At 38.9% G+C, this 25,637-nt stretch overlaps 1 long non-coding RNA gene across 1 annotated transcript in view; it reads left to right on the forward strand.

The window, feature by feature from the left end:
- Positions 1-12,930, forward strand: part of LOC126512842 (uncharacterized) — a 525,220-nt gene extending 512,290 nt beyond the window's left edge. The window contains exon 2 of the long non-coding RNA XR_007595163.1: positions 12,806-12,930. This is a non-coding gene — a long non-coding RNA (uncharacterized lncRNA). The remainder of the gene's footprint in view (positions 1-12,805) is intronic.
- Positions 12,931-25,637: the final 12,707 nt, after the last annotated feature.

Here is a 25,637-nt window from a genome sequence, read left to right on the forward strand (position 1 = left end):
AGTGTTAGTCTTTAATACTCTCTAACACTTGCTGATCTCTTTTCTTATTTTCTTTTCTTTTCTTTTTTTCTGTCTAAAAGAAGCCAAATTCAGGCTTTAAACAAGCAAATGTGTCTCTTTAGCATTAGGAGCACTGTGCTATTTTCATTGTATTTATGCAAATTATAATCTCCTGTTTAAGGCAAGTGACACAAAGCTCATTTGTTGTCATGATGAAGTATTTCTTCTTTTAAGGTAGTGTAATTAAGATCTTTTTCTCCCTTTAAGTGTTAATCTAAAGAAAGATTTGGTTAAGTAGTATAAAGATACAATAAAGTCAGTATTTATACAAATAAGTATAAATAAATAAAAATCACCTCCAAGCCATAGAACTGAACTTATCTGTTTATGCAGACCCTTTATCAGTTTTATCACTTTATGCCAATAGCATGGAGAATATTTGTTTTGATATCAATAGAATTTATACAAAAAATATAGCATTTCTACTGCTACTCAGTAAAGAATCCTACACAATATGCAGTTCAGTTCATAAAAACTAAACTGGCACAAGATGGCTCAGCCAGTAACAGTGCTGGGTTATCATTAGACAGTCTTTTTCTAATCCAGGTTAACTCAGGTTGTTAAACCTGACTCCAATTCACAAGACACACCCAGAGGAAGGAAGAGCCACTCCTACAATTTGTCATCACACATACTGCCCACATATATACACTTGGGCACACATAACACATACACACAAACACACAGAAATGACAAGGTATCATTATCTCTATTTTATAGATGGGGAAAATAACCAGCAGAGAGTTTGAATAACATGTGGAAGATTATAAAAATCTGACCCCAAAGCTCATGATCTTAATCACTGTGATAATAATGTGTGCCTGGCACCCACAGAGACCAGAAGGCATCAGATCACCCTGGAACTGGAGGTCCAGGAGGCTGTGCTGCCATATGGGAACTGGCAAACAAAACCAGGTCCTCTGCAAGAGCAGTAAGTACTCTTAATTGCTGAGTCATCTCTCCAACCTATATGACTTCTTGATAATGAAATCATTCCAAACAGTTACATCCAATCTTATCCTCCTTTTTAACAGTCTTTTTCTTGAACTCAAGAAACTACATCTTAACTTTTAGTTGACATATGCTACTCATTAACATATTGCCCATATTTTTTCCTTAAATGACTTGCTTCATCTCCAAAGACAGAAGTACTAGGTTTACTAAGCACCATGTTATGTCACCTCTACACTTACTCACAGTTGAATAGACTAGGGAATTAGAGTACACCTGAGCCAATCTAAGCCTGTAAGGTGTTTTCTTCCTAGGAATTCAGAAACTGAACTGGGAAATCTGGATACGGAGAAAATGAATAAAGTCAAGACAGGGCAGGAGGCAGTGTGATGACAACCAAAAGCCACGTGTGAATGAATTAAAGTTATGGAATGGTGGGGCATAGGAGGTAGGACCAAACAACTTTACCAAGAGAAAAATGTGATGATGAGCCCTGCTTCACTTCAGCATAGCTAGAGTAGACTTCTGTCTCTTGCTACAAGCATATCGAAAGTGGGGGAAAGCCGCATACAGTGGATCATAAGAGAAACTATGACACCAGCCATAAAGTAATAACAGGACTGATAGTTGATGGAGGTGGGTCTTGTATCTTATCTGTTGCTTTCATTGGTTAACTAATAAAGAAACTGCCTTGGCCCTCATAGGACAGAAAATTAGGTAGGCGGAGTAGACAGAACAGAATGCTGGGAGAAAGAAGCTGAGTCAGGAGTCGCCATGATTCTCCCACTCCAGACAGACGCAGGTTAAGATATTTCCTGGTAAGCCAGCTCGTGGGCTATACAGATTATTAGAAATGGGTTAGATTAATATGTAAGAGCTAGCCAATAAGAGGTTACAGATAACGGGCCAGGCAGTGTTTAAAAGAATACAGTTTCTATGTAATTATTTTGGGTAAAGCTAGCCGCGCAGGCGGCCGGGTGCCAGGAACGCAGCCCCGCCGCTCCACACTACAGATAGTCATGAGGTGCCCCAATGCCATGGCAGGAAAATGACAGTCTGTGTATTTCCAAAGCAACTGCTAAAGTTATAGTCAGAAGTCTCAAGATTCTCCAAATAAATATTCATTGAGGTAGGGGATTTGAGGAACCTGGTATCCAATAGAAGAATATTTGAACAAGCAAAGAACATCAAGATAGAGACAAATCTCACTGGTGTGCACAGCTAGAGGAAGATAAGGACAAGCAAGACACTTAGGTCATTTTCATGGGCTTTTCTTTCTGTCCATAACACTTTGTCCCAAAGAAATACTGAGAATTTTCCCTAAGATGAAAAGACTTGCATAAGAAACTTTATAATACTTTACTGAGGGGTGCCTTAGAAAGTTGTTAGTAGACCTGACAGTTGTAAATAAATCATCTTGAAGAGATTATTTAAATTATGCATCATTGCTAATGATTACTCAGGTATAATGAGCTTAATTGATTACAAGAGAGTATATCTTTTAAGATGATGTAGTAATTGCCAATGATATTTTGTTTTTTTAAAGTGTAGGCTGGTGAGAATGATTCAGAAGTTTAAGGCATTTGATTTGCATTTGTTGTGAGATATATTTTTAAAATATAAACAGAACTGATACTGTCCTATAGTGCTGGATTGCCATATCTGTCACTGGAGAGACAAGACTCTTTGGTTAACAAATTCATGAGAAGAAAACAAAACCCAATAACTTACTGGTTTTTGTCTCGCCCAATCAAAAAGAAAGAAAAATCTTCCCACCTGAGCCAATTAATGTCAGACCGACATCCCTCAAATGCTACAAACATGAGTGCACCTGATTGCATTTTCCCTACCTCCTCAGCTCATCATAGGCCAACATGAGGATCCAGAAATAGTCAGCACATCCAGGGGATAAATAGTGTTCATAGAGGTTGCTGTGGGGCTGAGGCCAAGTTCTCCTTAGGCAGCTCAGTCCAATGCCTCGATTAGGCAAAAAGATCAGAGACTTGGCCATTTTGTCCCATGCAGGACTCCTATTTGTGCTAGAGGTTATGTTTGGGTTGGCTATTAACTACATGAGCATCACGGTCTGTAACCTTTTTCTGCTTAATCATTTTTCAGCTCCCTTTTATCTTTTGCAAGCTTTATAATCTCAATAAAAACAAACAACGTCCTTCATATCCATGTTTTCTAACATCCTTACTTCATATCCGTGTTGGTTTTACAAAGGACCCAATCAGCTCAGTACATTTTCACTTTTGGGGTTCTGCCTTGCTTGAACCTGGACCATCTCTTTTTCATAAAGATTTCCTAGATAGGAAAACAATTCAGTTAAGAAGGCTAGTGTCTCTGCCATGTCAACATACTGACCCAGGATGCTGGAAGTTAAGTCTACTGGGACCTCCATGAAGAGACAGTTGTGAGGTGGTTCTGGGTGCAAGCTTGAGCCTGGCCAAATGGCACTGTCTGGCTTTTTGTGTCATGTTGGATTCTCTGGATTAAAACTAATGACCCATTTGGAAAAGAGTCATATCTTAGTAATTGGAATGGTAATGTCACAGCTAAAGCCAAAGGCACTGAAAAATCTCTAAACCTTGGGACTGCTCCAAGCCCTAAGTTGTCCCAGCTGGACAAACATGATGATGACTTCCAATATAAGGCCAAACTTGAGATGCAGCTGGGTTGGTGACAAGGAAAAGCCATTCAAGCTCTTTCTTGTGTCGAGTACCAACAAAGCCAGGAAGAAAACAAAGACCGCGTTCCTCTAGGAACATGCATTCTAATGTGGTGAGAGGAGGGAGGAGCTAAATAATGAGAAGATCAAGTAACAGTATACTTTAGATGAGTGTGAGTGAGGAAACGAATTAACCACAGAAAGGGAACCCAGATGTCTGTGGGAGCGAGGCTACAGTTTTAAGTGGGGTATCAGAAATGGCTCCCCTGACATGGTGCAGTAGTAAGAAAGTGAAGCATGCATCCGCAGAGAAGAAAAGTATTCCGGGTGCAGTGAACAGTATTGCAAAGAGCCTGAGATGAGAATAACAGGCTTAGAATTTCTTCACGCTATCACTGTGAAGCTGTGTGGATGGCTGCAGAGTGGCTGCAGAGAAACGTCCAGCACGGAGACTGGCAGGACATGAGGTCAGGGAGGCAGGAGCAGAGTATGGAGGACCTTGGAGGCCACTAGGAAGATTTTAACTTTTGTAACAAGTCATAGAGTTTGATCACAGCAGTGGCATGACCTGGCTAATTTTACCAGGATCAGTCTGACTGACTGTGGACGACTGAGTCTCAAGGAGCAGTGGAAGAAGGGAGGCCTATATGGGACTGCTGTAACAGTCCAAGAGAAAAGAAATAAATGATCTTGGTTTGGACTGCAGTGGAGGGGGGGGGGATAATCAGATTCTGAATGCAATTTGAAGGCAAAACTACTAGGATTTGCTAATAGTTGTTTGCTTATGTATGGTATGAAAGAGAGAAGCTAAGGATTATTTCAGGAATTCATGCAGAACAACTGAAAAGGGACAATGGGCACTTTAAGAGGATCATGTTTCTGATGGAGCATGTGATCAAACCAGACTCTGAACTCGTCGGACAAGGAGGGCTGACTGAGAAGCCAAGGACAATGGCACTGGGTTTTGATCCTACTGCATGTACTGGCTTTGTGGGATCCTAGTCTGTTTGGATGCTCACCTTCCTAGACCTGGGTGAAGCGGGGAGGACCTTGGACTTCCCACAGGCCAGGGAACCCTGACTGCTCTTTGGACTGGACGAGGAAGGAAAGAGGGAGGGGGAGGGAGGAGGGGGAGGGAAATGAAAGGAGGTGGAAAATTTTAATTTATATATATATATATATATATACATATACATATATAAAGAGAATTATGGTTTTTTTTTCTTAAAGATTACAAACTCCACTCAGGACATGTTAAGTATAAGATCACATTTACGAGGACAGACTGGAGAGGTTAGTATAACATAAGAAAATTCTCAGGATCTGAGGAGAAATGGCTTAGGAGCCACGAGCACGTGTTGCTTTTGCAGAGGACTGAAGTTGGATTCCCAGTGCCCATGCTCTTAAAGAGCTCATAACTCCGGCTACAGGAGATCTGGCATCCTCTTTTGGCCTCTCTAGGCACTGACACACAAGCACATACACATAGACAAAAGTGAAAACTAATAAATAGTTTTTTAAAAAGTTCAATACCACCCTAGGCTAGGAAAAACTTAGGCTTTGAGGGGGGGGGGGAGAGAGAGAGAGAGAGAGAGAGAGAGAGAGAGAGAGAGAGAGAGAGAGAGAGAGAGAGAATTTTCAGGATCTGAACCAAACCAACCCAACCAACCCAGTAGACAGTCTAACTGAGGCACCAATTTAATTCAAAAGATGCCAACCTCTGCCAGAAAAAATTCTGTTTTATGAAACATTTCCTCTCCAGCTTTCGTTATCCAAGCCTGGACTTCCTCAAATGTTCTGTATTTCATAAGTAGCAACACCTATCCTGAAAGCCAAAAGGACTCCCCTTAAGGCCCTTCACACACATCCAACCAATCACTAATCCTTCTTCTTTATGCCTCGATTCCATCTACTTGTTACATCATCACTGCTATTTCTTCTTCACCTGAGGTCAGGCTCACATCAGGTCCCCTGTGTTCTCTTACCTTCTTTCCATCTATTCTCAATGCTACAGAGAAAGGAAAGGTTAATACACCTGCTTTCACAGGAATGCTCAGGATTCATTCCCCAAAGCCCTCCAAATCAGGGGCAGGTAAAGGAGTTAGAAACTAATAGATGATTGTGTGGCAGTCCAAGTATGTGCCACTAGATAGTGTCAAATAATAAGTGACATACTTCTGAATTTGGTAGTAACAAATAATAGTCATCAATTTAGATGATATTTAATAAATTGGATTAGGCATGCTATAAAGGGATAGAATGACTGTCTGATTCAACTAGATAGCTTCCTTGATCTAGAGCTAAAGTTGACGACAGAAAATGTTAATATTACATTGCAATCTGTAGCATGATATGTGATGTCAGCCTTGTTCAACAGGCCATTGCCCTTACATATGTTCAACACACTTTCTTCTCTGCCCAAATGCTTCTTTCCTACCACAATTGGACTCATCACTGATCATCCTTCAGAACTCTTAGAAAAAGCTTCCCAAGCCCAAATTCAATGGGCTCCACTTATACTAAACACATCATACTTGGGTCTTACAGCACTTTTTGCAATTGGAATTATATAATAAATCAATTAGCCACTCTTTAATGTGTGTCTCCCCTGGAATATAAGCCCCTGAGCAGGAGTCCCCCTGTTTTGTTCACTATTACACCCCAAGGTCACCATGCAATGCCCAATATATAACAAGTGCTCAGCAACCCTATGTTGAATGAATAAATGACTATTGATACTTTGCATTACTAACCTGCATTTCTTTCCTTTTCCATATCTACCTTCCATTAGGTAGGCAACTCTGTTGCCCCAAGAGAGATATTTATTTGTCATTGCAGAAAGCTGGAAAGGCCTACAAATCTTCCTAACTTTTTTTCCCTAAAAAGATGTGAAGGTCTATAAGCTTAGAGCTTTTTAAAGAAATATTTCACTCCAACCAAAAAGAGATTCCTTAAGATTAATGGGGTTAAGTGTTGATAATCCTTACAGCAAGGACAGCTGCAGCCTACTCCCCAGCAATGACCTTAGCGAGGGAGCAACACATGAGACAGGAAGGGAAGTCACACAGACAAAGTCAGAATATGTCCGACACAAAGCAATCATAGAGAATGAAATGGATGCTTAACTCCATACAGTATCTTGACCCTGAATAAGAAAGATTCTAGCATGGGAAATAACATTTTAGAGAAGAGAAACCCACAAATGACTGAAGTGATATTTTAAAAGCTTATTTCTTGAACTCATGGATTTGTGGGTTGAGATTAATTAATGTTGTATTTGCTTCTGTTGATGAAGATTTTGATTTATAGAAATATTTCATTTCCTAACCACATTAAACAATGTGAGCTTTCTGACTTTGAACCATTTTCTTTTCTAGAACAGATAATGTGCACCTTTCCAAGTTCAGTTACAGTTTTCAAATATTCTTTATAGAATCGATGGCACATTATTTGTTAATTGTTGCTTAATTGTTGAATTTTGCTTCTCTGTTGGTACAACTGCATTTATTTCTTTTGGATGTGACATATTCTGCTAAAGTTACCTGCTGTTGTTTGTGATTCTAGTGGCGATGCTGCCAGCTGGAGAAGGGGGAAGCAGCTTGTGTAACGTTCTCATGTTTGATATCTTTAAAGTGAGGCCCGCAATTACTTCTCTTCGTTTTAAATTTTATAACACACTGGGGCTACTCAGATTTTAGAATGTGATCCTAAGGTGTTTTTGATGTTTCTACAGCAAAGACTTATTTTATAATCATGACTGCATAAAAGATTTCTGTATCTTAGCAGTCTTACATGATTACAAAGAAAACACATTTCATAAAATACTCATGGAATAAAGGATTGGTTTGGTGTTTAGCTGGGTCAATGCTATTGGGTCGATGATCTCTTATAGTAACTTTTCACCATACAATTGTGTTTTGTTATTATAACAGCATTCCAGAGACATTTGTTAAAAATAAAAACATGATAACCTATACCATTTGTTTCTAGCATCTTCACATAGAGGGTCAAAAAAGAGAAACAAACAAGTAAACAGAAATAAATTTGCAAACACTTTGGCCAGTGACTATTCAAGCAATAGGATGATAAAGGACATGCTTGTCTAGTTTTCCATTTTCAGCATCAAGGCAAGCATGGGATTAATAATGAAAACCAGCCTGCTGAGACTATGGCTGTAAGGGCAGAAGCATGTCGGTTCAGAACAGGAAATACTGGACTGGGAGAGCAGCCAGGGCTGCCAGGCCAGTTTGATTGTTGGCTTGTCAGCAAACCATTAACCTCTTTCTGTATATGAGTCTTATTTGTGAAATGAAGATACTACCACCTGTTCTTAATCAAGTATAAACTGATGCTCGGAGGATTAGTTATGCAATCCCTTGAGCCCCAAGAGGAGAAAGTGAGTTATGTAGGTTTCACTTATGGAAGTCTATTACCTGGATGTGAATGAGCCACTATCATGAACAGATTGCCAACATGTTGATATTTTTATTCACTTATTTATGAAATCTAACTGTCAAAATTAATTTTTGGCCAGATGTGGTGGCACATAATCCTACCACAGAGGAGACTAAAGCAGGGGGATTACAAGTTCCATGCCACACTGAGCATGTGAGACTCTTAAATATTAACCCCTCCCCCGACACATAATTTTCAAATTATTCATACTATTTAAATCTTCACACTAATTTTCAAAAAATCAATAGCTTTAGAATAGTAAATATATTACTTGTTACTGCAATATACAACACTTCTATATTAAAAGTCCTTAATCAATTAATGAATTAATAACCTAAAATAGAAACATCATTTAGAAATTTGCTCTCCTAAGCACCTTTTGAGTCATCTTTGAGAAAAAGATGTTATCCAAGGACAATATGATGATTAGACATATTTGTCTGGCTATTAAAAATCAATGTAATTTTAAGGTACAATATTTGTTCAAAATTTTATAATTATGATTTTGCATTCTGACAATACAGGAGAACATGTACTCTTCCACTGAAAGTATGTGGTTTGCATGTGTCCTTGGATAACATCTTTTTCTCAAATGTATCTTAATAAATTGTTTTAATTTTGAGGTTAAAAATAGTAAGATGGTAATTTGAAAAGTTAAGTCTTAACCAGCACACCTGAAGCATTTATAGGATGTATTAGTTTTATCTCTCAGATAATTGTTACTATATAATAGCTCATCTTATACCCTTCATAAACTTTCAAATTAAGCTTCTACACGCTCTCCTGGTTCATAATTTTGTTCTTATGGGTATTACTGGTATCAGTTAAAGTCAAGTTACTTAATGGCTTTCTCTTTAGAAAGCTCCTAGCTAGCTGTTCATCTTACTTAAGATGAACAATTATCTTTATAGGAGATTAAGAATACACTAAACACATGCAATATGAGTGGTCAATAAAGAATTGCATCAGAACCCAGGATTCTCAATCTATTCATTTGAGAGCACTGCCATTTCTGAGTACTAGAATGCAATCATTCTAATTACCAAAAATCATATCAGTGCTTTTAAAGCTAGATTTTGTTGTTAAAAACATAGTTCAGTATGCATTCAGTACAGGGAACCACTTTCTAAATATAACTCCAGTAGCACAGATACTGAGAGAAACAATTAATAAATGGGACCTCCTGAAACTGAGAAGCTCCTGTAAAGCAAAGGACACGGTCAACAAAACAAAATGACAGCCTACAGAATGGGAAAAAATCTTCACCAAACCCATATCGAACAGGAGACTGATCTCCAAAATATACAAAGAAATCAAGAAATTGGTCATCGAAAGAACAAATAATCCAATAAATAGGGTACAGACCTCAACAGAGAACTCTCAACAGATGAATCTAAAATCGCTGAAAAACACTTAAGGAAATGTTCAACATTCATAGCCAGCAGAATTGCAAATCAAAACAACTCTGAGATTCCATCTTACACTTGTAAAAATGACCAAGATCAAAAACATTGATGACAGCTTATGCTGGAGAGGATGTGGGGTAAAGGGAACACTCCTCCATTGCTGGTGGGAATGCAAATTGATACAGCCACTTTGGAAATCAGTATGGAGATTTCTCAGAAAACTAGGAAACAAACTACCTCAAGATCCAGCAATACCACTTTGGGGTATATAGCCAAAGGATGCTCAACCATACCACAAGGACATGTGCTCAACTCTGTTCATAGCAGCATTGCTTGTCATAGCCAGAACCTGGAAACAACCTAAATGCCCCTCAACTGAAGAATGGATAAGGAAAATGTGGTACATTTACACAATGGAATACTACACAACAGAAAAAAATAATGAAATTTTGAAAATTGCGGGCAAATGGATGGATCTATAAAGCATCATACTGAGTGAAGCAGCCCAGATCCAGAAAGACAATTATTATATGTACTAACTCATAACTGGCTTTTAGACATAAAACAAAGAAAAACTAGCCTACAATTCACAATCTCAGAGAACCTAGACAACAAAGAGGACCCTAAGAGAGACATACATGGATCTAATTTGCATGGGAATTAGAAAAAGACAAGGTCTCCTAAGTAAATTGGGAGCATGGGGATCATGGGAGAGGGTTGAAGGGGAGGGAAGAGGCAGGGAGGGGAGCAGAGAGAAATTTATAGCTCAATAAAAACAATAAAAAGTAATAAAAACATAGTTCAGTTAATTACTCAATTAAACAAAAATTGTCTTAAGTAAAAAGAAAAAATGCACTCTCAGAAGCAATTGATGGGGCTAGGAATGGTGGTGACCAGCTATAGTTCTTACATGATTTGTTTCCTTGTAGAGGGCAAAGCCAGACTAAGCTGTATAGCAAGACTCTATTTCAAAACTATAAGATAGATATGTGATGAATGTTAAGAAGATAAAAATTTAAAAAGGGCTATGAAGGTGCCATGTGCTTGAGTAAATTGGGTCTAAAAAAGAATAAAAGCTTCAAATAAATTAATTCATAATCTAATCAAATGATGTTAGTATTGTGTTAAAAGGCAGAAAATATAGCCAGGCAGTGGTGGTGCATGTCTTTAATCCCAACACTTGGAAGGCAGAGGCAGGTGGATCTCTGTGAGTTTGAGGCCAGCCTGGTCAAAGTATAGAGACTTAATGACATATGTACACCCATAAATAGAACATCTATGTTACCCCTTTTGAGCCTCAGAAAATAAGGAAAATATGAAAAAAAAAAAAACAGGCAGAAAGAATGTAAGAGCCGTAAAAAAGTAGTAGGGACCTGTGTAGAACATTGATCTCCAACTGTAATATGCTTATTTCTCTCTTTAACTCACAGCAAACCTGCACAAGACTGGCCCTGTCAACAATCTGTCACAAATTAGGACAATCTCATGAGGAGTCTCCCCCACCCCGAGGATTTATTTGCAGGTTAATGGATGTGAGGAAGAGATCTTGTTTTTAATAGTCTACCCACTAGTAAGGTCCACATGCCCCTGTGAACAAAATCTCACCCACACTCTTTCAACAAATCTAATGAAACTTATTGGGGGGAGGGACAGTAGAAAGGAGGCTGGAGATTCTAGCCTGGGTACCTGCAGATCTTCATCTCTACCCCATTCCTCCAAATCCAGTTCCCCAGTCTCAACCCCAACTCTGTAGCAAACCACCTAAATTCACCTCTCCTCCCTCTTTGCCCCATTCCTAGTGGACCAATCAGGCCCTGGTAGAACACATTGCTTTCCTCCCTCCTGTGGAAGCCCTCATCTCCTAGCATATCCCTTTTCTTAAGTGTCTGCTCCCAATACCTAAAAACACATTCTACTGAAATCCCCAGCGGCCACAACTAGCAGGATCTCAGAAGAATTTTCTACCAGGCAACACACAGCCACCATTCTCTCCTAAGAACCAAGGAGAGAAACAGAAACCAAGTAACAAAACACACAGAGCCAACAAAGACGTGATAAGATATCAGCACCTAGAATTCCAGTTTCTCAAACCCAGGTGCCTAGACACCAGCATGAAAACACAGTCACTCAATGAGGACTACTGAGAACTCAAGAACAATGGCAATGGGTTTTTTATCCTATTGCACGTACTGGCTTTGGGGGAGCCTAGGCAGTTTGGATGCTCACCTTACTAGACCTGGATGGAGGTGGGTGGTCCTTGGACTTCCCACAGGTCAGGGAACCCTGATTGCTCTTCGGCTGATAAGGGAAGGGGACTTGATAGGGGGAGGGGGGGGGAAATGAGAAGTGGTGGCAGGGAGGAGGCAGAAATCTTTAACAAATAAATAAATTAAAAATAAAAAATATAAAAAACAAAAGTATGGAAAAAAAGCAAACAAAAAAAACTAAAGAAAAAAGAAAGAAAACACAGTCACTAACAGCCAGGGTAATATGTCTTCCCCAGAGCCCAGCAACCCTGCCACAGCAGGCACTGAGTATTGCAACATAGCTGAAGAACACACCCACCACCACCACCCCCCCCACACACACACAGAGGAAGAGAGAGAGAGACTCTAAATAGCCTATATAAATATGATAGATGTTCTTAAAGAGGAAATGAATAAATCCCTTAAATAAATTCATGAAAACACAAACATGCAGTGGAAGGAAATGAAGAAAACAATTCAAGACCTGAAAGTGGAAATAGAATCAATAAAGAAAACCCAAACTGAGGGAAATCTGGAAATGAAAATTTAGAAACTCAGATGGGAACTACAAAGACAAGCCTTGCCAACAGAATACAAGAAATAGATGAGAGAATCTCAGGCATTGAAGACATGATAGAAGAAATTGATACATCAATCAAAAAAATGGTAAATCTAAAAACTCCTGGCGCAAAACATCCAGTGAATCTGCGACACTGTGAAAAGACCAAATCTAAAAATAATAGGACTAGAGGAAGAAGAAACCCAGCTCAAAGGCTCAGAAAACTTTTAACAAAATCATAGAAGAAATTTTTTCTAACCTAAAATGGAGATGTCTATCAAGGTTCAAGAATCACACAGAACACTGATGTGGGAGTGATTTCTTATTAATAAAGAAACTGCCTTGGCCCATTTTATTGGATAGAAAATTAGGTAGGCGGAGTATACAGAAGAGAATTCTGGGAGAAAGAAGGTTAGTGGAGGAGTCGCCATGATTCTCCCGCTCCAGACAGACGCAGGTTAAGATCCTCCCTGGTAAGCCAGCTCGTGGGCTACATAGAATATTAGAAATGGGTTAGAACAATATGTAAGAGCTAGCCAATAAGAAGCTGGAACTAGCCGGGCCAGGCAGTGTTTGAAAGAATACAGTTTCCGTGTAATTATTTCGGGCATAAGCTAGCCAAGCGGCCGGGGTGTTGGGGACGCAGCCTTGCCGCTCCTATTTCAACAGAACACCAAATAGATTGGACCAGAAAAGAAAGTCCCTGCATCACATAATAATTTAAACACTAACCATACAGAGCCAAGAAAGAATGCTAAAAGCTGCAAGGATAAAAGACCAAGTAACAGAAAGGAAGGCCTATTAGAACTGCACCTGACTTCTCTTTTCTTTTCTTAAGGCATTAGCACTTTATTATGAACACAGTGTGGTTATGAGCATCTGTGCCATGCTAGACTCCTGAGATACTAGTTGTGAACTCTGAGTCCATGTGTCCTGGCAGAGATGTCCTGAAAAATAGTACAAAAATCAGCTCCAAGTGATAAGAGGAAATCACACCTCAAAAATTGTATTTAGCCTTTTCAACATTGTTTAGTGCTCATATACTTTGTAAAAATTTCAATAAATATATGCAGATATGAAAACAATTTTTAAAAATATGTTACATGATCATAAATAAATTCATAGACAATTAAGATAATGTTAGCATTTATATTTCAAAGTTTAACATTTAGTTACATTTTATCCTATTCTGAAGCAAATTCACTGATTTTATTTACAGAATGTTATTGCTTTATATATACATATTATTATACATTTAATTTTTTTCCAAAGCTTAAATATTTTAAAATGATATGTCTGTAGTTCACAGATTTCTCTTTAAAACAAGCAAATAGATAAACATACCAAACTTCTGGTATTTGAAGGTCTTAACAATTTTAAGAATTCTGAATTTACTATATAAAGGAAATAACCATGTATCTAGTAAGAATCTATGTGTTTTCTTGATTCTTCAGAAAGAATATACATTCTATATTGTATAAAAGAGTTGCTATAGAGTTTTATTTTCTTATCTTCTCTTAATGTACAACCTACATAATGAATAGCATAAATCTTATTTATTTTCTTTTTTATTATTTTTTTAAAAGAGAACAAACTATCTTTTTTTTCATTTTACATACCAATCCTAGTTCCCACACCCTCCTCTCTTCCCGTTCCCTCTACCTGCCTCCCACCCTACCCCCCATCCACGCCTTAGAGAGGGTAAGGCACATTGATGGGGAAGGACCAAGGCCCACCCTACTGTACCTAGGCTGAGCAAGGTATCCATCCAAAGAGAATGGGTTCCCAAAAAGCCAGTACAAGCAGTAGGAATAAGCCCTGGTGCCACTGCCAGTGGCCCTGCAGTCTGCCCCAGCCATACAACTGTCACCCACATTCAGAGGGACTAGTTTGGACCCATGCTGGTTCCTTCTCTGTCCAGCTGGAGTTGATGAGCTCCCATTAGCTCAGGTAAACTGTGTCAGTGGGTGAATCCATCATGGTCTTGACCTCTTTGTTCACATTCTCAGTCCTCCCACTCTTCAGCTGGACTTTGGGAGCTCAGTCTAGTGCTCCAATGCGGGTCTCTGCCTCTGCTTCCATCAGTTTCTGGATGAAGATTATATGGTGATATTTGAGATATTCATCAGTCTAACTACAGGGCAAGGCCAGTTCAGGCACCCTCTCCTCTATTGCTTAGGGTCTTAGCTGGGGTCATCCTTGTGGATTCCTGGGAATTTCTCTAGTGCCGGGTATCTTGCTAGCCCCATAATGGCTCCCTCAATCAGAATATCTCTTTTCTTGCTCTCATCTCTGTCCTTCCTCCATCTTGACTATCCCATTCCCTCAAGTTCTCCTCCCCTCTCCCATTCTCCCCTCATCTTCCCCTTCGTCTCTACTCCCCCTACCCCCATGTTCCCAGTTTTGTCAGGCAATCTTGTCTATTTCTCCTTTCCAATACACCTGACATCTCAATGGATACTCTAAAAGCCAGAAGGACCTGGACAGATGTGCTGCAGACTCTACAAGACAAAAGATTGCTATACCCAGTAAGCCAGACTACTATACCCAGCAAAATTTTGTGCTGAGAACTCTAAAAGATAACAGGTTGTTATGCCCAGTAGCACAGACTACACCCAGCAAAACTTTCAATCACCATAGATGGAGAAAATAAGACATTCCATGATAAAAAAAAATTTAAACAGTATCTATCCTCAAATCCATCCATACAGAAGGTACTAGAAGAAAAAACTCCAACCTAAAGAGGTTAAACATACCCAAGAAAATATAGGGAATTAATAATCCCAGACCAGAAAATCAAAGGAGGGCAAGTACACATATACATATACATTAACACACACACATTCACCACCACCACCACCACTCCATCACCACCACCACCACCACCACAACAACAACAACAAATAATGAGAATCAGAAAACATTGATCATTGATATCTCTACATATCAGTGGTCTTAGTTCCCATTAAAAAGACACACACTAAGAGAATGGATGTGAAATCAGGACAATCTTTCTGCTACAGCCAGGAAACACACCTTAATATCAAAGATAGACATCACTGAGGGCAAAATGTTGGGAAAAAATATTCCAAGCAAATGGACCCCAGAAGCAAACTTGTGTAACCATATTAATATCTAACAAAACAGACTGTCCAAGTCCAATGTGTTAGTTTTACATTTGTCTTACTTTATTTTATTTTTATTTAAAAAAGAAAAAATCATAAAAACCACTTCAGTTCAGTTCGTTTTGGCTTTAGATTCAGAAAGATAAGAGTTCGCAGCAAATGACAGGCATGGTGCAGGGAGCAAGAAGCTAAGAGACTCCATCTTCAACCACAAACGGGCAGTAGAGAGAGGGAACTGGAAATGGGATGAAGTTGTATATATTCTCAAAGCCCTCCCCCAGTCACATACAACCTTCAGCGGCCCTACACCTCCAAAACCTACCCAAACATCATGAACAACTGGGACCACTGTGAGCCAAGTACGCAATGCCCAAGCCTATGTGGGACATTTGTCATTCAAAGCAGCACAACAGTCTATTATAAACCAAGCTTGCCCTTTTCCTGTGCAGTGATTTAAAATGAGATGCTCCTTATGGTGTGCATATTTTTTCTTCAGTTGATGACTATATGAGGAGGCTTAGGAGGTGTGGCCTTGCTAGAGAAAATATGTCACTAACATCGGGCTTTGAGATTTCAAGACTTGTGCCATTTAGAGTTTGCTCTCTCTGCTTCCTGTTTGTGGTTCAAGACGTATACCAGCCTGCTACCACAGCTCCCCACTGTTATGGTGGTGATGATAAACTCATACTTCTGAAACTAAGCACAAAATAAACTCCTCCTTCTAGAAAAAGAGAGAAAGAGAGAAGAGGAGGAAAAAGGGAGGGAGGGAGTGAGGCTGGCTGATAAGAGGAAGAGGATTGATGGGAGAGGGACTACACAGGGTAGCAAGGAGTGAATATGGCCAAAATACAGTATGTACCTGCATGAAAGTGTCATAATGAAGCCCACTATTGTGTATAACTAGTAATTGCTAATAAAATTTTACAAAGAAACAAAAGGCCACAAATACTACTTTTTGTTTTCTTTGGCCTCTGTTCAGCCTCATTGCTGGTCTACCACACAAACATGAGATTTGTGTTTTTGTAGTACTGTACCACAAAACACCAGAAACCTACAGGCTTATGATGAAACAGCATACATCAATTGTCTTGAAGTTCTGTACATTGGAGACTAAGCACATTGTGTTCAGATTTTCCTTCCCAGCATCTCATCAGACTGGCATCACTCTTCTGGCCCTTATGGTCACCTTTCGGGTTTACTGGTTGTTGGGAAGATTTGTTTTCTTATAGTTGAAAGACAGACACTCATTTTCCCCTTAACTGATGACTAGGAACCACATGTCAGTTTTTGGAAGCTGTCCAAAGGCAGTTCCCATAGTTCTGAGCTAGACAGACTGTCACTTCACCTTCCTTTTCGGCGACCAGCCAGGGAACACTTTTGGCTTCTAATGATCTCACTGGATCAGGTCAACGCCACCAAAGCTAATCACCCTTTCTTAAAGTTAACAGTGGAATTTAAGATAAAATAATAGTGAAAGGGTATTGAGGTATATTTACATCTCTTTCATGTTCTCTAGGGAAAATCATGTAGGAATGTGAGCCATGGGAGACTATTTCACAGTTCTGCCTTCTAGGTATAGTTTACAAAACAATTCCAAATAGCAACACATCATTTAACATTCTCAGAAACCTCATGCCCATTTTTTAAAATGAGACAAAATAATAGGACAAAGAAGGGAAGAAACAATCAATTATAAGATTCCTACTCCGTGCCAAGACATTATTGAGCACTTCTTACGTAGTGTCTCTTAATTTTTATGACATTTTTGATATAAAGATATCCAGGTTTTCAGATAATAAGCAATCTCAGAGTAGAAAAGCACTTTGTTCAATGACATAGGGATGTAAAGATATAGCCATGACTCACACACAAGTCTTTTTCATTCCAGTTTCCTTAAGAGAAATTTTTATTCAGTCCTTAGCAACACGTTATCTCAAAAAAAAAAAATTGTGAAGTGTGTCAATAGGTGTGGTGATGCACATCTTTGATCCTAGCACTCAGGAACCAGAGGCAGACAGAGCTCTGGTCTACAGAGTGAATTTCAGGGTAGCAGGGATACAAAGGGAGAGATCCTGTCATAAAAAAAAAAAAAAAAAAGAGGGGAAAAGGTTGAAGCTGTAGCTCAGTGAAATATTTTCCTGGCATGCAGATGGTCCAAAGTTTGACCCCCAAAATCACAAAAGTAAATTAAATAACTATCACTATTTGATATACTAATCAATTATTTTGTATAATGCTGGAAATAAAGAACGGTCACTAACCTAAGAAAGACCTTGGTCTGCCCGATGAATAGGAAGTAGAAAAAAAATGTACAAGTGAGATTCAGTACTCAATGTACAAGTGAGATTCAGTACTCAGTGGTAATAACTCTGTAGGAACATTGGTCCACGTATACCAAAATTGCAAAGCATAGTAAGCATATTACTTTTGACCTATCATTTACTTCTATATATGCATTCTAGAGACATATTTTCTCAGGGAAAATGAAATACATAGCTATGCTTTTTAGCACTGCATGTAATAGAAAACGATGGAGACATTCTAACTTTTTTTTATCAATAAGGAGTTAAATAAACCATGACATATGCATGCCAGGGAATGCTATAGATCCATTAAAAAGAATGAAGAGACACTTTATGCATTAAAATGGGATACTTTCACATTTGTAAGTGGAAAAAATAAAATGACAGAATAATATTCATGATAGATTATCATCTATATGGTTAAAGAAAAAATATATAGCCTATATATGTGTGTCTATGACCTGTATGTTCATAAAATATCTTTGGATATATATTTTTCTCTCTCTCTCTCCCCTCCCACCTCTGTCTCTCTTCTTCCTTCTCTCTCTTCCTCTTCCTCCCTCCCTCTCACTCTCCCTATCCCCCTCACAGACACACACACTGGTATCCTGGCTATTTCAGGCAGGGGAACTGAGTGAGTGAGACCAGAAATTAAGTAGGAATTTCACTATGTAAACATATATGCCTATTTGACTTTCAAAAAGAGAATATATTTCATATTTATTGTTCAAGAATATCATACATGTATATATTGCATTTAGATCATCTCCTCCACCACTCCCAAATTCCCTCAAACCCTCAGCTCCACCAGCATACTCCCTTCCCAACTCTCGTTGGTTTTGAAATCATGTGAATATGGAATATATGTGCAAGAAAATTGCAAGGACAGAGGACACAAGAGAGGGGAAGAAGAGGCTCAAGAAACATGGAAAATATTTGTAAACAAGAATCCATTTTTTTGGCAAGTGACACAGACATATTTCTGAGGTTCTTGTTTGAGGTACCAACATGAAAATTTACAGGGCCAGTGAGATGCCTCACTTTTTGCCAAGCCTGAGTTTGATTCATGGGACTCCTTGAGAAGATTGAGCTGACTCCTGCATTGTCCTCTGACCTAAACACACACACTCACCATGGCATGCTCAAGTCCATACACATACTAAATTGATTAATTAATATAAAAATTTAATAAATTTAATTTACTGCCTATAAAGTTAAAAATGTAATAGCAAATAAAAAATAAAAGCAAGTGGAAGCCACTAAAAAAGGTATGAAGAATTTAGAATTAATATACTAGAAGGGTAAGCAATATAAGAAGTCATATGGGAGCTAGAGAGATGGCTTAGTGCTTAAGAGAACTGGCTGTTCTTCCAGAGGACCTAGGTTCAATTCCCAGCACCCACATGGACAAAGAGGAATTACTACTTTTGGTTCATACCAAGTAGGTAAATCTAGTTTATTATTTTCTTTTTGTTTTGTTGCTTTTGTTTATCAAAACAGGGTTCCTCTGTGTAGCCTTAGCTGTCCTGAAACTCATTCTGTGTGAACTCAGACATCTGCCTGCCTCTGTTTCCTGAGTGCTAGAATTAAAGGAATGTGCCACCATGCCCAGAGCAGTTTCTTATTTTCTATAGAACTTACATCTTTATACTTTTAACTAGAACATAGTAAATAACTTGCCTCTTCTCTTTAAGCAACTGCATTTTGGAAGCTGATTTGAATGTGGAGCCTGCACTGAGTAAAGAGAGCATGGGACAGAGAATGAATCTCGGGCTCAATCAGCATGACCCATAGGAGCCGTCTAACGCCAAGGAAACCAAGTTTATCCTCAAACCTTCAGCAAAAAGGTTTTCAAAGCCTAGGTTCCCAGACAGCATCTGCATGAAAGGCTTCCAGGATTTACACACAGAGGCTCCTGTAGATCACAGCTGCTTTGATCCTTTCCTCCTCGGGAGGTAGCCTGCTGGTGTTAAATACTACAGGGGGGGAGCCAGCTAGAAAGAAGCTGGAAGCTGGAGAAAAACGAGCAAGCCCAGAGGGTCAGATAAGATGCTTTCTCATCAGCTGCTTTGCTCTGTCCTTGAAGGCATCCCTGCCTTCTCTTCGAGCCAGGCAACTGTGAGATTTAACTAAAGTCGGAGAGTGTCTAGCATGCGAAATAACTCATTCCGTGATGCTTGCACTGTCGCCCACAACCGTGACCTTCCATCTGTACCAGAACAAGCTGCATAGCAGACCTGTGTTGACCATCAGTACTTTTGGGCCTTGTTAGGTGCTCTTCCTCCAGAATCTCTTCTAACCCTGCCAGAGTTCTCCTTTTCAAATTTATTTTCCTTTGCAAATAAAAAAAAAAAAGGCCCTATGAGTATAAAGCCAACAGGAGTTTAGGTCTTTTTTCCTCTGAAATTTTTCCGTCATACAATTTCTAAAGAATCCAATTTCCAAAATGTAAACAAACCCAAAATACCTAAAGCCAAACAAACCACCACAACAAAAGATTCTAATACCTGCACAGCTGTGACTTTAGAAGAAAATGGTACTGCGTTTGTTACTGGTAGCAGTTGTTCATGAAGCTATGTACAAATCCTCTCACCTTTACAGCTTCAGAGTGACATTGGCCTTACATTCTTTTTCTGCCCTCCGAGGCTTGCTTTACCTTTCGTGACCATGTCAGAAGCACATATAAATTAGCGCTTTCTCAGGAATATGTTTTAGTCAATGAATGACAGTAATCCATGGTGTACTTTAGCTCTCTGGTCCCTTTTGAGAAACATCTCTGAGATGTGTGTGTGTGTGTGTGTGTGTGTGTGTGTGTGTGTGTGTGTGTGTGCTCTTCTTCTGCCTCAACACCTGAAGAGGGTAGAAATTTAAGTCACTAAAATATGACAATAACCCTAGTCAAGAGCCTATGACTAAGGAGGTCATAGGCCTTAAGTGGAAACCTACTACTATTGCTTTGATAAATGTTGTCAAAGTGTCTTTTTAAATACTTGTGTTTATGACCATAGATTAGGAATGTGCTCAGCTTTCATCAGAAGAGCTTCTGACTGCAGCAGGCCAACAGCAGCCCATGCAGAAACCCATGACTTGCCTAAGTGTCAAGAATAAGTGAGGGTGGAGTGCTTGCCCCATACAGGATAGGTATATGACACCATCCAAGTTTCAGGGAATTTCACAGAAGAACATAAGAGCCAATGGATGGAGAGATAGACATCAGAAAGATGTCTTCCTGAAAGGAGCTAACTGCTACATTCAGGAATTCACTGCAGTCATGGTTATATGAACAAAAACTACACAAAACATGGTCCCACCAACATTTCAACATTTCATCAGCCATGGGGGAGTAAAGCCCATGAGAGCCTTTTGGCAGTTGACAGTTGTTAGGGGATGTAGTTGGGTTTTTTACTCTTTGGGGGCCCATTATCCAGCTCCCAAATAAATATGTGAAGACATATTCTTACTTATGAAAGCCTGACTTTAGCTTGGCTTGTTTTTAGCCAGCTTTTCTAACTTAAATTAACCCATTTCTTCAATGGTTTGCTGCTCAGCTTTTTACCTTTCTTTACTTTGTATGTCTTTCTTCCCTTCTTGCTCCATGGCTGGTTGTAAGGCCAGGTGACTGGTCCCTGGTGTCCTCCTCTACTTCTACTTTTCTTGCTCTTCCTTCTTTTTCTATATTTTTTCTATTTATTCTCTGCCTGCCAGCCCTGCCTAATTCTCTCTTTTGCCTAGCTATTGACTATTTATCTCTTTATTAGACCAATCAGGTGTTTTAGGCAGGCAAGGTAACACAGTTTTACAGTTAAATAAATGCAATGTAAAAGAATGCAGCACACCTTTGTATTATTAAATATTCCATAGCATAAATGAATATAACACATCTTAAGCTAATATTCCACAACAGGAGGACATCATTTTCTTCAGTGGTATAGCCACTAGAAGTTGCTCTTGCCCAAATAAATAACCTCCTACCCACGCTCTGGCAAGAAACTGTAACTCAACTCAGTGACCACACATAAAAGGAAAAGATGAAGGTAAAAGAGGGACTGGTTGAGAAGAGTTCCAGCAGGAGAGGGATGGGGATGAGGGAGAGAAATAGGGGATAAAAATTACTGCAACTCATTATATAAATGTATGAAAAAATACATCTGAAAAAAGTTCCAGTTGGCATGCATTTTGCTACAGAATGTGTCACTGCACTAGATCTGAAAATCAATACATACAATGGAATCCACAAAGTTTTGTTGAAACAAATTCACCCAATATATTATGGCCTCACAGTTCACAGGACTATGGTAGCTTTATGGAATTCCATGCTGAATAAATTCACTGGGGACAAAGAAAGTTTTTCAGTTTCGTTATTGGATGGAATTAAGTTTAGAGAATCCAATGAAGCCTAAATATTTGTACTCACATTCCTCGGGTGGAATAACCCAAAAGAAAAGAGAGCACTGGGTCATTTCAATGCAGCAATCAGGTGAGAGGAGAGAGGGTTGTGAAGATAGAGAACTGTGGTCTGTGTGTGATAATTATTGCATATTTAAAAGGCCCAGAGAACAAAGGGCACACATATCTGTCACACCTCAGATGTGAAAGGTAGAATGCACGACATTCAAATGAGAACAATAACCTTTACACTTCAGCCAAAGATTATTTCTAAGCTATGAGAGAATAAATATCATCGACTGTTTGCCAAGTTTCCTTTAATCATCTAAAGCTAAGACTCTACTGCTTATGATGAATTCTCTCAACTTCAGATACATTTTAGAAGAAAATCATAAGTTTACTACTGCTTGTGATTTATAATTTTTCCAAGACTGTGAAAGAGACTCAAGACTAAGAATCAATCACGGAGCAATTCACTGGAGAAGCCTCTGAGTGCAGGTTAGATTAGTGAGACATGGTTGTGCACATGGTTGTGAGGGAGAAGGCTTCATGGTTTATTTGGAAGGTAAACACACTCAGTAGCAGAGTAGAGAAATGAGGCAGAAAAGAAGAAAGACTCAACAAAACCATCTGCTTTTACCATGAGCAATTTGAATTAATTCTGCTAAGGAACTTGTAATGGCTGCAGGACACACACACACACACACACACACACACACACACACACACACACCTCAGAGATGTTTCTCAAAAGGGACCAGAGAGCTTAAGTACACCATGGATTACTGTCATTCATTGACTAAAACATATTCCTGAGAAAGCACTAATTTATATGTGCTTCTGACATGGTCACGAAAGGTAAAGCAAGCCTCGGAGGGCAGAAAAAGAATGTAAGGCCAATGTCACTCTGAAGCTGTAAAGGTGAGAGGATTTGGACGTAGCTCCATGAACAACTGCTACCAGTAACAAACGCAGTACCATTTTCTTCTAAAGTCACAGCTGTGCAGGTATTAGAATCTTTTGTTGTGGCGGTCTGTTTGGCTTTAGGTATTTTGGGTTTGTTTGTGGATTTTTGAGACATCTCACTATTTAGCTGCTCAGGCTGGCCAATCACAGTGAAGCTCAGGCTCCCCTTAAATTCATGATGTCCCTCCCTCTACCTCCCCTATGCTGAGATTTCAAGGATAGAGTGACACTTCACCTTATTGAATTAACCATCTTTAGCAGTGTGACCACTGGCTTCTAATCTCCAGTCATCCAAACACTGTTGTCACGTGCAGTACCTAAAATATGGGGTGAATGAATAAATGACTTTTCCACCCAGTATTATTGTTAGAACTTAAAGGAAGCAAAACTCATTATACAATTTTGAAAATCTTTCCAAGTGTGCTCTCAAAATAGCATCTAAAAAGTCAAGCAGTATGGCCAAAGGTGTGAGGAAATCGCAATTTGTACCATTAGTGGGTGTACAAATAATAAAGCTTCCTAGAGACCTATGTATCAATATTCACAAAAGACTTCAATGTACACACTTTTGAACCCAGCAACAGGAGAAAGATCTCCTGGAAAATAGAGAAAAACTTGTTTATTTCAGTTTTAGCACCATTAACATTGACAGATTGACAGAAGTGGGGTTTGTTTTTAAGTGAATAGATTTTAATTTTAGAGCAGTTTTTGGAGGGGTGTGTGTGTGTGTGTGTGTGTGTGTGTGTGTGTGTGTGCCACAAGAATTTGTGGAGCACAAGTGCTCTTAACAGCTGAGCCATATCTCCACTCCCAGAAATTTTTAGTTTATAGGAAAACTGAGCAGTAAGACTGAGAGTTCTTATACATGCCCTTTCCCCTCCCATCCACCCTACTAATTTCTAGCCTTAGAATGGTACAAATGTTATTAATAGAATGGTGTATGTGTTACTACTGATGAAGTAGTCTCATTAGTTTCAGCACATTATTATTTACTAATGTCCTTAGTTTTGCTCTACTTGGTGTCATACACTCTATAGATTTTTTCCAGAGATATGATGTCATGTGATCATCGTTACTGTATGACACAGAATGATTTTACTGGCCCAAGCATCCCTTGGGTTCCTCAGATGCATCCTAACCCTTCTTCCCTTCAAAGTTAGTTGCCATAGTTTGGGCTGTAACATTGTTTTGAATCAACACTTTTATAAAGCTTGAAAGAGATACCATTTGCTTTTACGAAAATTTCCATCATTTTTAAAGATGCTTATTATTTTGCAAACTGATCAGTTTGCTTTTGTGAGTAGACATCTACTCTCTCAGATCGCTCTCGTTACCTTCCCACATTTAAGCATCCATCCTGGTCTATATCTGGAATGTGTCTGATCTTGTCTGAATTCCCATCCCTTGAATTCTGACATCTTTTGAGCTGCAAAATCTATTGCATTTATATTGATTGATTGCCTATGAACTGGAAATCAAAGCTTCTGTAATGACTATGATATTTCATTATTAGAAAGGTATTTTTTCATGGCTTTGAAGGAGGTGTCTTCAGGAAATAGTAGGGATATTGATTGGCACTCATCTCATCTTCTTTTGATTTTTCTTTCAATTTTATCCCAATCCTAATTGCAGTGGGAACTGATTTCACAGTATCACATCACTCAAGACTTCTTGACATTGCTAGCAACTTGTTTCTTCTCTTCATGCTTCCTTCAATACCCCTGACCTGATTTCTATTCTTAAGCATCCTGTTAAAAAACAAACAAGAATGTACCATAAGGAAACCCCATAACTAAGAATTTGTGCTGCATTCTTCATATTAAAAGGCACTTTGGGAATTGTCTTCATTTCTCCCACCAATAAGCATTTTCCCAGGGCTTAACAAAGGCTCTATTTTAACAGTATATAAAAAGACTGGCAAAGTCTAATACTATATTAAAATGCTGATATTATCATGTTAGATTATACAGATAGCACATAAAAATTATATTGGCTGAAACACTTGCTTAAAGATATTTCAGCATCACTTTATTACATTTTCCTTTATTGGTTGTCTAACAATATTAAAATGCATCATAATGTTTTTCCTCACACAACTGTCACAGGAAAAAGGAAAAAAGAGAACAATGCTGTGTTTTTAGTCCATAATACAGTGTTCAGTTCAATCGGCATTTATTGAGTGTTCACTATGGCCTTAGAAGGTGCCAAGGGTCATGACTGCAAAGGCAAATGAAACCAGGAACTCAGAACCTGCACTGTACGTTAGATTTTCCAAAAGCAGACCTTGAGATGGAATTGGGAATCAGTATCTGTAAGATGAGACATAGGGCAGGAACTGGACCAGAAAAGGGACCAAATATTAATGTATTATTGTATTGCTAGGTGAGTATAGATAACAATAATGTACTGGGGTTTAAAAAAAAACATGAAAAGGGATTTCCACATCATCATCATTCATCATCATCCCCATGTACATTATGGGGGATTTCAGATATGTGGATGGCAGAGA

This window comes from Alexandromys fortis, unplaced genomic scaffold, assembly GCF_014885135.2.
Source record: "Alexandromys fortis isolate MF-2015 unplaced genomic scaffold, M_Fortis_MF-2015_v1.1 scaffold_83, whole genome shotgun sequence".
Classification (NCBI taxonomy): domain Eukaryota; kingdom Metazoa; phylum Chordata; class Mammalia; order Rodentia; family Cricetidae; genus Alexandromys; species Alexandromys fortis.